Source organism: Lissotriton helveticus, chromosome 2_1 (assembly GCF_964261635.1).
Source record: "Lissotriton helveticus chromosome 2_1, aLisHel1.1, whole genome shotgun sequence".
NCBI lineage: Eukaryota > Metazoa > Chordata > Amphibia > Caudata > Salamandridae > Lissotriton > Lissotriton helveticus.
In genome coordinates, this window is record NC_136059.1 from 339,439,861 (window position 1) to 339,453,343 (window position 13,483).

Sequence of the window (13,483 nt, forward strand, 5' to 3'; positions counted from 1 at the left end):
ACTTCGGGTATAAATGTTGTATTTAAGTGTATATATGTTTACAGATGAAACATGTAGGGTGGAGTCAAAATTACACTGCTTCAGTAGCATCAACACTTCTTTTATAAGAAGCCACATTTATATGTTGGTAACATCAGTGCACATGGCATGCTAATGGAATTACAAGGATGTCAGCTCCATCCACTCCCCTTCCCTCACAACACCAAGTGCCTCTAGATTCAAAATAGATATCTCTGTTTTTGAATTTCTTGTATATGTTCTTTAATGTGGAAGGAAGTCTTTAGCAACGATGTTATGTGACTAAGTTGAATTAGAAAGGCACTTCCCGATAGTAAGGAGCTTATGAGGCCCACTGGAAACACGCTTTGACAAGTCAATAATCTTTCCTGTTGAACAGGGTATACACTGAGATATGAACTACAAGCACACATCTACTAATAGGTCAGTAATTGATGACTGCTTGTATATGGATGGTAGACTCTCTATATCTTGGTTGAGTTACATGCATAAATCATTAGTTGATATTGGATTTCCAAATCTGTTCAGTGCCCCAGGCTGGACAATTAAAGCCACCAAAAAAAGTGATTAAGCAGAGTTTTGTACAGCACATTTCCTCTCTGCAGTTACAAGAGATTTCTAGTAAGCATTCTGCCATTATTAATCTATGTTTGCTATAGGTGAAATTGCCTTGTATCTTACCTTAAACTTAACCTAATGGGAGAGATCACCCTATTTAGATTTAGGTTTGGTCGGTTAGGAGTCTAGTATGCATTTATGAATTGGAAGGTGCTTGAAGTAAGGAAGTCCCCCCATGCCCCTGTAACGGCAAGGCGAAACAGTCTTTGCTACATTTTATGTTTTGATGTGGCTTTTACTTATGTGTTTTTCAGTCATGTCTTAAACCAGTACTGAACAAATTAGCCTTACGGAAATGTAGGGTTCCACTAACTTCCACTAACAGCGCCTTGAGACCCTCCGGGTGAGTAGTGCGCTATATAAATGCTCTGATTGATTGACTAACTTAGCTTCAAATGTTGGCTATTCCAGATATTTGTTTTAATGTTTGTTGTTTTCCTAAGTTGGCCATTCACAGTAGAGAAACAATTCTGTTTTAATTATGCTTTATACTATCTGTTGATGAATTGTTATGGTTTTAATATTCTTATCTACTGTTTTGACCAGTATATTGTGTCATTGATCGTATGTATCTATCTTATCGTATTATTTTAGCTTGTGCTTTTATAATCTTTTTAAGATACAGTAAAAAAAACAAAAAATGGCGCTAATATCGGCTGCAGGAGTTTTCTTCTGATTCCTTGGGGCGGACAATAAGAATCGGCCCCTGCCACTTTTGCTGGATACCTTTGGTGGCATGGTAGTAGGCAACGGCGTCCGTACCGCAGACCGTACAGCTGGCGAGAACGCGGCAGATGCAAGACCACTGGCTCCGGCTCCGAGACGTCAAATAGCAGGGGAGCGGGACGTTCCACGTCCAGAGCTGAGAACGCGAAATCATTCAGGAGGACCAGCCAAGACAACGTTGGTAAGTACCCGGTTCTTTTAGTTCAGGTAGTTCAGGTAGCGAAGTTCTTCATTGCAGGATAGGCAGGTCAGCGGTGGAGAGTGAGGGGCAGCTCATTCAGCCGTCCGCGCGTCCGCCATCTTGCCTCCCAACTCTACTAATAATACGTTTATTGATTCTAACGCTGTTTTAAAATAACTACAACATTGTATAAGCTAATTTGTTAGTCAATGTTATTCCACTTCCCATATTATATATAGGGGATATTTTTATAGTAGATATTTTAGTCATTTTAATTTGAAGGATAGAAACTAGAAATTTTGCAAAGGTTTTGAATTTTTCAGTCTGGCACAGAATCTGTGAGCTAGGATCACTTATCCACTGGAATGTGTTCGGGGGTCATGTTTCTATCACTGCTTCCTGGACACTTCTGCAGAGTGGGCAGAGCCTCCCTCTTGTTGCACAGCAGTCTCACGACCGCATTGTGGTCGGTCTCTGGAGTTTCTCCCTTGCTGTCTTGGGTGTGTGGTTCTGCACTCTCCTGCCAGCTTGTAGATTACGTTCTGGAAGCGTCGTACAACATGAGGGTGATCCGCCAAGCACTGTGTCCAAGGAGTCAGGAACTCTCTTAGAATGTGAAGGAGAGGACTATTTCTATACCTATTCTTCCACCTCCCCCCAAAAGGCCATAGTTATAAACTACTATTGCTTTATGGAATTTCTTCACCCTATGGCAGATTTCCTTGCAGGGCACCACCCATCTTCCATTTCCAATAACACTATAAAAGTCATTCAGAACTTGGCCAATGTCACTTGCGAATGCCTTGGGGTGTTTTCCACTTCTGTGGGTTCTTCGTTCCTAGGTTTCTTTTTTTCTTCCAGTTGGATAGACTCTGGGGCATATGTACAAGACCCTATCACCACCACAATGTCACTATTTCAGATGTTGTGGTGGTAATAGGGGCTTAGCCTTATTTACAAGGCAGCATAAGCCACTTTACGTGGCTTAACGCTACCTTGTAAATAAGGTGCCCTTTCACTCTATGGTTAGCGTGAAAGGAGTGGGCAGTGGGTGTTGAGGTGGGCGTTCCACCGCAACACCACTTAATTTTGACGCTGCCACCTATGTAAAAGGGCAGCATACAAAGAAGGAAGCGCCAAAATTAAGACCAGGGAAAACCTGTTCTCAACTTGGCAAAACGAGGAGAAATGCATTATTTCTCCTCGTTTTTGCTTTTTCCATGTGTGCTGCACAAGGCACACATAGAAAAAGGGACACATCTGGACTGATCAGACAAGACTAGTCATTCCATCAGTAAGGCCAGCCTATTGGATAAAACTTTCGCTAGAATTTTAGTGTCACAATTTATAAGGGAAAGGGGACGGTAGGAATCGCACTGGGAAAGGGGTTTATCGGGCTTCAGTAGTGACGTGATCAGGGCTTCTAACATGGTAGGAGGAAGTCGGCCTTCCTCGGGGGCTTCATAGAAGACCGCCTTAAGTATGGGTGCAAGTTGAGACTGAAAAGTCTTGTAAAATTCAATGGGGATCCCGTTCGAACCCGGCGCGCGTCCAGATTTCATTTGCATAATTGCCGTGGTAATTTCTTCTAATTCAAATTCTAATTCGGCACTGAGGAACTCGCACTGTGTATCACCCCACCATGCTAGAGCCATATCTTCCAAGTATGAAGGGAGGTCAAGTGGCGTTCCCTTATGTGAAGTGTAAAGGGATTTGTAGTATGTCATAAAGGTGCGGAGTTGGTTCGGAGTGCGTTGGTGTACTTCTCCCTCGGTGTCGTAGATTTCTGCGACATGAGTGGAGAATCTCGGTGGCCTGACCAGATTCGATAGAACCTTTCCCAGGCGGGCGCCCTCCCCGTATGCGCGGGCTACATGGTATTTGCCCCGGAATTTACATTCCTCTTCGGCAGCGTCAGTTTCCTCTGTAAGTTTATCCCGTAGTTGAGACTCGACTATGTCCTCCCCTGGTCCATCACTTATTAGGCGTTCCACTACTTTAATAACTTCTCTAACCGGGGAAGTTCAGTTCGAATATCTTTAAGGATGCCTCCTCCTTTGGCTATGCAAGACCCTCGGACCGTCACCTTAAAGGCCTCCCAGACTGTAGTCAGCCTTGGCACTGAGTCTACATTGCGTTCAAAGTAGTCCTGGATTTCTTGTTCTATTTAAGTCCGGAATAATGTGTCTAAAAGGTGCAGGGGGTTAATCCTCCAGTTGATGTAGGGGGATGGGTCTATAGGGAGCTTCAGTACCATTGCCACAGGGGTGTGATCAGAAAACGTTCTGGCAATATGCGTGGCCGTATCTATCCAGCCGGACATACCCAAGAAAACAAACCAACAGTCCAAGCGGGATCAGAAGGAATAGACGGCTGAATGGTGTGTGCCTTCCCCTGAGTGTCGGGTGCATGTGTCGCAACACATCTAGGAGGTTGTTTTCTGCCACTATGTCTGCCAATAGCCTTTGCATGGTTATGTAGTGTAGTGCAGTAGGGCTAGATCTGTCCATCGGTGGGATTATGGCTGTATTAAAATCCCCTCCCCAGAGGAGATAAGTGTATCCTATGGAAAGAATTTTGCCCCAGAGAGTTGAAAAAAAGGTAGGGCCATCTATATTAGGCCCATAACTGTTTATGATTGTGATATCTCGGGAAGCTAAGCGTCCCCACAACAGACAATAGCGGCCTTGGGGGTCTGTAGAAGTGCCACTCAGTGTAAAGGGGGCAGTGCATTTGATCAGGATCGCGACCCTCCGTGAGTAAGTGGAATAGGATGAGAAACATCAATAAGATGCCCATCTAGTAGCAAAATTGGGTGCCGCGGACGGGCCGAGGTGGGGCTCCTGAAGGAGAGCTATCTGGACGTGGTGTCACTCCAGATATCCTAAAACATGACGTTTTTTACGTGGGTCATTCACCCTCGGATATTCCAGGTCATTCAATTTATATTAGTCTGCATCTGGATCATATTTGGCCTGGGTTCTAATGTAGGGCTCTACGTTCAGGCGTAACTCGAAGTGCTGTGACATATGGCCTAGTGTGTTCGGAACTGAAAAAATTACTAGCCTTCCCACCAACCACTCCGACTTCCCCAATTTGTCGGGCATGTGTTCCCACCCAGTCACAACAAAAAAGAAAAAAGGAACAAAGGGGAATTTAAAGCACTACAAAGATAAAGTGGTATTCGCGTGTGGGTGCTGCTAGGGGCCCGGGACATGCCTACGTCCTCCCACGATCACACCTGTCTGCCACCACGCATAGCCGGGCTGGTTCCTGTAACGGGGGAGAGGACAGGGGCCAGGCGATTCAGTTCAATTAGCCATTGTGTACAGTATCTGAGAAGAGAGCTTAGGTGATTGGATTCAATTAAGGTTGTAACATTTGGCGTCTGAGGTACCATGTAGTATGTCTCCTTCAAGGGAGTGGAATCAGGATTGAGTCGATAGTGGGGACACAGATCTGGAGCGATACCCATGGGAGGTCGTAGCTGGGAAGGATGCTCAGCAAGTTTTGAGGTAATCTTCGGCCTGCTTGGGTTTAGGAACACATGTTGTTTCCCCAAATGTGTGATACATAGTCACGCTGGGTAGAGTATGGCGTATGGTATGTTCAGGGCGAGCAGTTTCTTTTTGATATTAGTAAATTTGCCCCTTGCCTCCTGCACATTTTGTGTGAAATCTGGGTAGAATGACAGGATTGTGTTTCCATTTTCAACCTTCTTCTTCTCCCTTGCCAGGCGTAGCACTGTGTCCCTATCCCTATAGCTAAGGAATCGGACAATCACAGGTCTTGGAGGTGCTCCCGGCGGGGGGCAAGTGCCCAGGGATCTGTGGGCCCTTTCCACCACACGGTGCTTGGAGAAAGCTTTGGCGCCAAACAGGTCAGTGAGCAATGTCTCTATAAAATCCTCCATACATCCACTGTTGGCAGATTCAGCTAGGCCCATGATACGAACATTAGTCCTCCTCAAGCAGGCCTCCAAATCTTCATTCTTCTCTGCTATGACTTTGAGCAGTCTGTCCATTTGTGACAGCTGCTTCTTACCACTCTAGGCACCGTCTTCTAGTACAGAGATTCTACTTTTCGCTACCTCAAGGCGATGGTCGTTTTGTTCGAGTTTGTGCACCACAGAATCCATGCGCATGTTCTTAGCATCGATTTTTGCATCTATGGATGTGAGACCGTGTTTCATGGTCATCAATAGTGCCTTCACATCGTCTTCCGGGCAGTCTGGCGGCTCAGTTATGGGTTGTTCTTCAGTTTGCGACTGCAGAGTTTTGCGGGACTCAAAGGGAATTTTTGTTTGTTTTCCTTCAGTTCTACCCATCATGGAGGCCAGGGTAGGGGCCAGCGTCCCAGGTTGAACTTATTGGAGGTAGGGGGGTCTGCAGGTGTGGGCTTCCACAGCACTGGAGCTATAGTGGAGAGCAGGAGAGCAGTTGCAGCGCTACGCGTTGTAGGTGATAGTGTTATGGGCCTATGAGGCTTCATGCCTGGAAAAGAGTTGGCACGCGGAAGCTGCTGGGTTGTCCTCAATTCGCCTCTCCCTCCGATCGGGCAGTAATGACACAGGGTCCGCAAAGGCAGTGATCTATTCTGGAATTCTCACCGCAGTCTGATACTGGGTTTGTGATCTAATGTCTAATCCATGCAGGGTGAACGGGGTGTCCAAAGCCTCGCCGGTCCGCGCTGGGGTCTTCCCCCGCAAAATCCCCCAAAACAAGAGCTGTATACTGGGCCCGGAGGGGGGTGCCACCCCCAGTTAGGGGGGGGGTCATTGCAAGTACCTCGGGGGGTGCACAGGGTCGGTTGGGAGATTTACGCGTTCCCGCTCACAACCCCCCCAGCTCCTCACCTCTCTGTATGCAAGTCGCGGATGTAGCTGGTCCGGTCGCCTTGCAAGGTTCAGCCGCTGCAGCATCTAGGCAGCAGTGTGAGTTGGGCTGCCACCAGTCTTGGGATGCCCGAGATTGTGGTGGGGACACCGCATGGGAGGAGACCTTGGCCTCGCCATCTGGCAACTCAAAGTCTGCGGTTCTGCTTCTTGCCAGGATTATGTTGGTTGCCCCTCTAATCACCTCCCGATACTGCCAATGCAGCGCACCCGGGCTCAAAGCGACCCATGCGCCAAGAAGGCGGAAAATGGCGGTGTTGGGGAGCCTCTATGAGGGTGCAACTGTCCAGTTAAGTGGGGGTCACTGCTAGTACCTCAGAGAGGGTCACACAGCATTGGGAGGGTCAGTTGAGGGATTTACGCACTCCCGCTCGCAACCCCCGGCTCCTCACCTCACTGTATGCGAGTCGCGAATACAGCCGGCCTGGTCTCCTTGCAAAGTCCAGCCGCTGCAGCGTCTAGGTGGTAGTGTGAGTTGGGCCGCCCCCGACCTTAAGGTGTCCGTCCTCGTGGTGGGGCAGCCACATGGGATGAGACCTGTGCCTCGCCTTCCGGCCACTCAAAGTCAGCCGTTCTGCCACTTGCCAGAAATATGTTGGCTCCTCCTCCAGTTCTCTACGTGACCCGCCCCCGAGGAGGCAGAAAATGGCGGCTGCGCAGCCCGCGCCGTGTTGGGGAGCCGCGAGCTCAAGTAGGGATGTTCTCCGGGTGCTCGTTCCAGACTCCACAGCAGAAAGTGCCAGTCGGGATCTCGCCTGGCAAGTTTCATCTCACCGGCAGTGTTTCGGCTCTGTAAAAAGCTGCTATGGGACCTCAAGACGAAGGGTGTGTAATTCCACCAGTTTTGGTAGAGGATATGCGGCCCAGGATGGTATTATATGATGGTGATTCACCCAGCTGGCGAGAGCCTCACTGTGTGCGGCCATCTTGGTCACGCGCCACCTACCATCCCCATTTTTGTATTATATTTGACTGCAACCAATATAAGCACTGAAAACACTTTGTCATGATTCACAGACCACACTCCTTTGTATTTGAAAAAAAGGTGAAGAGACACGCCCCATCAGTGCACTGTTCTTTCATGGCATAAGAGTTAATAATTGGTCAGAGAGTGTGGAAGTCTCTTGGTGTGAGGCTTTAAATTTGCAGTGCACACTCTACATGAAGAACTCAGTTAGGGTCTGATTACGTGTTTGGTGGATGGGATACTCCATCACAAACGCAACGTATATCCCATCCGCTGTATTACGAGCTTCATTATATCCAGTGGAACATATTGGAACTTGTAATAGGGTGGACAGGATACCTATCACATTTGTGACGGAGTCTCTCCTCCGCCAAACTCGTAATCAGGCCCTTAGTGTCAGGCACACACTACAAGTCTCAGGGCATCACAGGACTCTGTTAAGACTTGAATATTGGCAGCCATCTTGGAATCAGGGATTGTATGTTCCTCATGCTCTAGAACATTCCGTGGTAGAAAATTAAAATACTTAGGGCCCCATTAGGATAGCAAGCGGATCGCCCCCGCCAGGCCAGCGGTAGTCACCGCCGGCCCGGCGGGAGCGATTCGCCCGCTATCCTAGCAGCAAAGACCCCCTGCCATATTACAATGGCTAGGGTGTCTGTGGCGAACGGAAAGACCATCCGCCGCTTTTCCTCCCGGTCAACAAGTCGACTGGGTGGAAAAGGGTTCAATATGGTGGCGGTGTCTGACAGACACCGCCAGCCATATTACAATGTGGCCGTTAACTTGTCTTTCCTTGGCGGCATTGCCGCCACGGAAATGCATGCGGAGTCTGCTTGCGGGGGCCTGTTGCGGGCCCCCAGGGACTCCGAGGGGGTGGGGAGTGCAAATGGGGGGTACCTATGGTACCTCCATGCCTTTTAATGAACAACGTGGCAGGCACAGTGCAGTGCCTGTCACTTTGTGCATTGAAACGCACATTGCAGATGCGCCATACGCCCGCCAGTGTGGCGGGTGCATCCTAATTGGGAGTGCAGGACCGCCGCACCCTTAGCGGGCGGTCCTGTTTCCCGAGGGTATGGCGGGCTGACAAAACTAATGGGGCCCTTAGTTGCTGCAATCAGATTTCCGCTGGATCCAAAGAACTTCTAAAGGAAATGCTGAAGACTTTCCAATGCTCAGAGAAGCACTCCGACATGACATTCACGATTAAGGATTTAGACTTTGATATTTACTCATTGTTCACTGAGTCTTCCTTCTAACTTGATAGGCCATTTAAATCATACATGTTCACTTCTGGCTTTTTAGACAACTTTAAAAAACAATTGTGCAACCATTTTCTTAAATGATACTAGAATAGCTGAACCTGCAACCATTCTGTGGATGTTTAGGCTTATTTTGCCCAGGTTGTATATTGAAATAGGGAGCGATGCAGTAGATGGACGGCACCTGAGAAGCCTGTCTCCATCACAGGCTTAAATCCAGGAGCCTTGGCTTTGTCAGTAAAATTGAGGGGGGGGCTTCAGATTTTATGACAATCATGCTGGCATATAATGTACTTTATAGGACACGCAGGGTGCTTGAGAGGAGAGGGCCCTAAGGGGCAGTGGAAAGGGAGAGGAATGAGGATTGATGGCAGTACTAAGACAAAAAACACAACATTTTGTAAAATAAGTCATATTTTAAGAGCTTTTAAAACAGAGTTAAAGAGCATGTGTGCGTCTTTGTCTGTGTGTATGTAAAATTCCTTCTGAATACAGGGTGACATCTCACAATACCCGACTGAAACCACCTGTACCCACTATTTATCAGAAAATACATTTATGAGGAGGGTGTAACACCCCAAACACGACCCCTACCCACCCCTCACCTGAAGCCACACCCCTGCTTATGCCACACTGGATGCAGACCTTAAATAACAACTAATTCCGAAAATTGTTTGAAGGCTGAAGGTATAATGAGACAAAAAACTTTTGAGGCTCTTATCTCTAGCCATTCCAAAATACCCTTTATTTTTTGCAGCGGTTATCTGATTTTTAATGACGGCGACAGGGTGATTTATCACATGAATGCACTCTCAGATATGGAAACCAATTTTCACACCCTGGACCTAAGCGCTCCTAAAGTTGCCAAACGTAGATCACGCAGAATGCATTTTAATGTGCCTTTTGAAAGGCCGGTATGCAATGTTTAAATAAGTAGTGAAGGAAAGAAACGTCAACTGCAGAAGTCGCACAGAAATAATGAATTGAAATAAATCAAAGCTAGACTGCGAAAGTGGAACGTCTGGCTAATGTCTTATGCATTAGGCGAGAGAAATGAACATTTCCTCAGACATTTTCAGCGTGTCTGGCTCCCGAGGCAAAAGATAGAGTTGATATATAAATAGGTTGATACGCCGACCTCGGCTCCCCTCTCCGTGAGTGGTCTCTTAATTCTGATGGGCGCAGTATTGACAGTTAACGAGCCATGGAAATGATCAGTTCAACATAAATGTTACTGTTCTGTGGAGAAGTCGCCGAGTGGAATACTGGGGAAAAAAACATTGCAGCAATTGGCACACAGTAAGTCCGAATTCCGCATGTTATTTCCCCCAGATTAATAATCCCTCTTGTACTAACCAGCACCTCCAGTTTCTGAACAGTAAATTCATGGGCTGAAAATAGCGGTGATTTTCACTGGCCATTCGTAATAAGGGCGTTCGTGGGGATGAGTGAAAGTAGCAGCACCAGCCTTCTTACTTCGGGCATCTGCTCACATGTAAATTCAGACCCACACATTAATTTAAGGTCCACAAATTAATTTAAGACCCACACATTAATTTAAGGGTACCACACCATTATGTGGACTAAACACTGGCCACACACACCCTTGTTTGAACTCACATGGCCATAGTCACTGCCAATTGTAAAGGTTTGGGGTCCTAGGCCGCCATGCAGTAAGAATAATGACACACACCGGAATATGGTTACTAGAACTGGCATAGGGCACGTGCTCCCGGTCCTTTTATTAGCAGGGTCACATGTCCTGTGACACCTGTGTTGGATGGGTGTGGGGTGGAGTGTAAGCCATTCCTCGGCGAGTGGCTGGCACAACAAACACTAGAACACCAGCCGGTCACCACATCAATGTTACAGTAAAATCAGGGTGCTCATAAGGGAGAAAGGGTATTGTCTACAAGGAGTGCCGGGCCAACCTCTGTTCACTTATGGGACGATTCATTACTTGTATATGCGCTTGAAAGCAGGGGGAAGCTTTTAGCAACGTTATGTGACTAGGTCGGGTTAAAAAGGGACCTCATGCGAATATGTTCAGCGCACTGGAAACACGAATTGACAAAGGCACCAATTACCCCTTGTGTATAGGGCATACACTGAGATACAAACTGCAAGCAAGCACCTACTGACATCCATGCAGATAATCCTGCAACACATACCGGAACAACACACTTCACCCGTTTTACAGTCATACTGCTGTTCAGGTGTCTATTTACAGAGGCCACTAAACTGCAGGCATTTGTACATACAAACCAACAGGCAACTTGTAGCCCATACACATTAAATAATTCACACAGCTCGCATGCATAGTGAACGCACATACACAGCTACGTAAAATGCCACACAGCATGCATACGATAAGAAATAGTAAGGTAACAAATAAGCAAACTTGCATAGATAGACAGGGTGAAGGACGGACACAGGGCCGGACTGGCTACCGGGCAGTTCGGAATGCTGCTGAGCTGGGGGCTGATTATGTTGATGGGGACCTGAGTGTACTAAACGAAATTCATTTTGCTTTCATTATTTCGAAGCACACGCAGGTCTCCATGAACGAAATCAGCCCCCCTGCAGTAAAATCAGCCAGCAGCTAAGCAGCATTCCAAACTGCCCGGTAGCCAGTCCGGCCCTGGATGGACAGATGGCTGGGTCTATGATCGCCGGATAGGAAATGAAAATGACGTTTGATACAAGAGTGGACTTAAAATCTTCCCTTTGCTTCTCCTTAGAGCAACCTTTACAGCTGCCTGATGGAATTCGTCTATCTTCTTGCCCATCCAGCGGTTTGACTAAAAAGAGTAGCGGAACTGAGAGCAAAAGAAAAAATCAAAAGGTGGTGTTGCATAGGGTGGGACTACCCCTTAACTACTGTGAATGCTGCTGGCTCAATTCAGGTCTTACTTACTAGACACTTACTTGCTTACTTGTCTCCCATATATTATAAAATCTATTGAAGGATTAAAGGGAATACTGAGTTTAGATATTTATACTGGGACACATACTCCATGTTGGTCCCTTCCAACCACCACATTTTGTCAAAACGCAGCTCTGTTTAAGACCATTACCTCCTCACCAGTCTTCCTCGCCACAAGAATCACTTATTGAGCTTTAACTCCCCCTATGGAACCCTCCAACTAAAAATCAGCTCTCTGGCTTTTCCCATCCCTCCCTAATATGGCTGACTTCCTCCTCCTATAACCTATATCTGAAAAGGAAGTTTGACCCACCCCACTTCCTGTTTTTTAGTTTTGCTACACAGAATCTTCAAGCATGTTGAAACAGGCAAGTAGGGTGAGGTCGCGCTATAGTAGACCCTGAAACCCCATTGGAGGTCTAGCATATGGGGACTTTTATTATTGCCTTTCAAAAGCCCTCACTCAGGATTCCTGCCACAGCACACCTCTCTTGACTATCACAGTATACTGGCACGACTCATCATTCCTCCCAATACTTATGAATGAACAAACATCTTGTAACCTGATGTTTGACCGTATTACAGGCTGTTGGTAAAAGCTAGCTGCAACTGGTGTTCCCCAGTTTGTTTGAAAATGTTTAATAGCTTTTACAAATGTTTGACCATGCATATGCAAGGTCAAGTTTCAGGTGCCACACAAACATACAAAAAAAACCACCAGAATAAGCATCAAGCAACATGAACATGAACATGAAACGTCCGGACGACAATCAAATTAATCCCCTGCACCTGTTCCTTGCTATAAGCAATTAGAATACGACCTTTGTGAACATTCTAAAACACCTTCTAGAAGATAGCCTCATCAAATTAATCCCCTGCACTTGTTCCTTGCTATTAGCAATTAGAAGGCGGCCTTTGTGAACATTCTTAAGCAGCTTCTAGAAGGCAGCCTTATCAAGTTAGTTATCTGCACCTGTTCCTTGTTACAAACAATTAGAATGTGACCTTCATGAAAGTTTTAAAGCAGTTTTATTTAAAAAACATCCACACTTTTCCCCTTCGCTTACATTCTTCACCTGCCATTTACCTGTTTCTCGGCTTCCAGGATTCTGTCTTGCCAGCTCCCTTGATCCTCCTGCTTTGACCTCATCGCAAAGAACGTCCCGCATTAGTCTCTCACCTGGATGACAAAAAGGTCTGAAAGAAAAGGAGAGGCGCATTAGCAGACTTGATTTTACTACAACTGAGGTCAGTCGCAACATCGTGCTGCAAAGGTCACTAGTGTTTTTGTTTAACTTGTACATACTGTTGGCAGGACTCTGCCAGAGAGGACTTGGGTGAGACTAAACCCATCAAAATTTGCTTCTCAGTTTGATGCTGAAAACATACTCACTACAGTTTTGAACATTTTGATAAAAGAGCCTCTACGGATAATCTAAATGAAAATAAAACAACAAACAAACTAAAGGTTGGTTGAGATTTGAAAAGCTTTCCTGAGGTGATACCTTAATGATACAGTTATACTTTTATAATTTGAGAGGCAGATGTGTGCAAGTCCAGGAGTGAAAAGAGGACTTGCAAAATGCCAAGGACAACATGCCTTTTACAATTCCAATTCAGGTGACAGAGAAATTGGAGGATTTCTTCATGCAATATCAATGGCGGGAGCCTGAGTCTCTGCCAATGCACACTTCATTAAAGAAGGTGGTAGAGAATGAGTGGCAGGACATTGATAAGGCCACATTTCCAGGTATTTACCACACATGAATTTGCCAAACACTTTCCGCTTTCAGTTATGGTTGATTAGTTGATGGCTGCTTTATCGTCCAAGGGACTATTATCTCAGTGGATCCCTACCCGGAGTATCTTGTGGACAAAAGGGTGGACA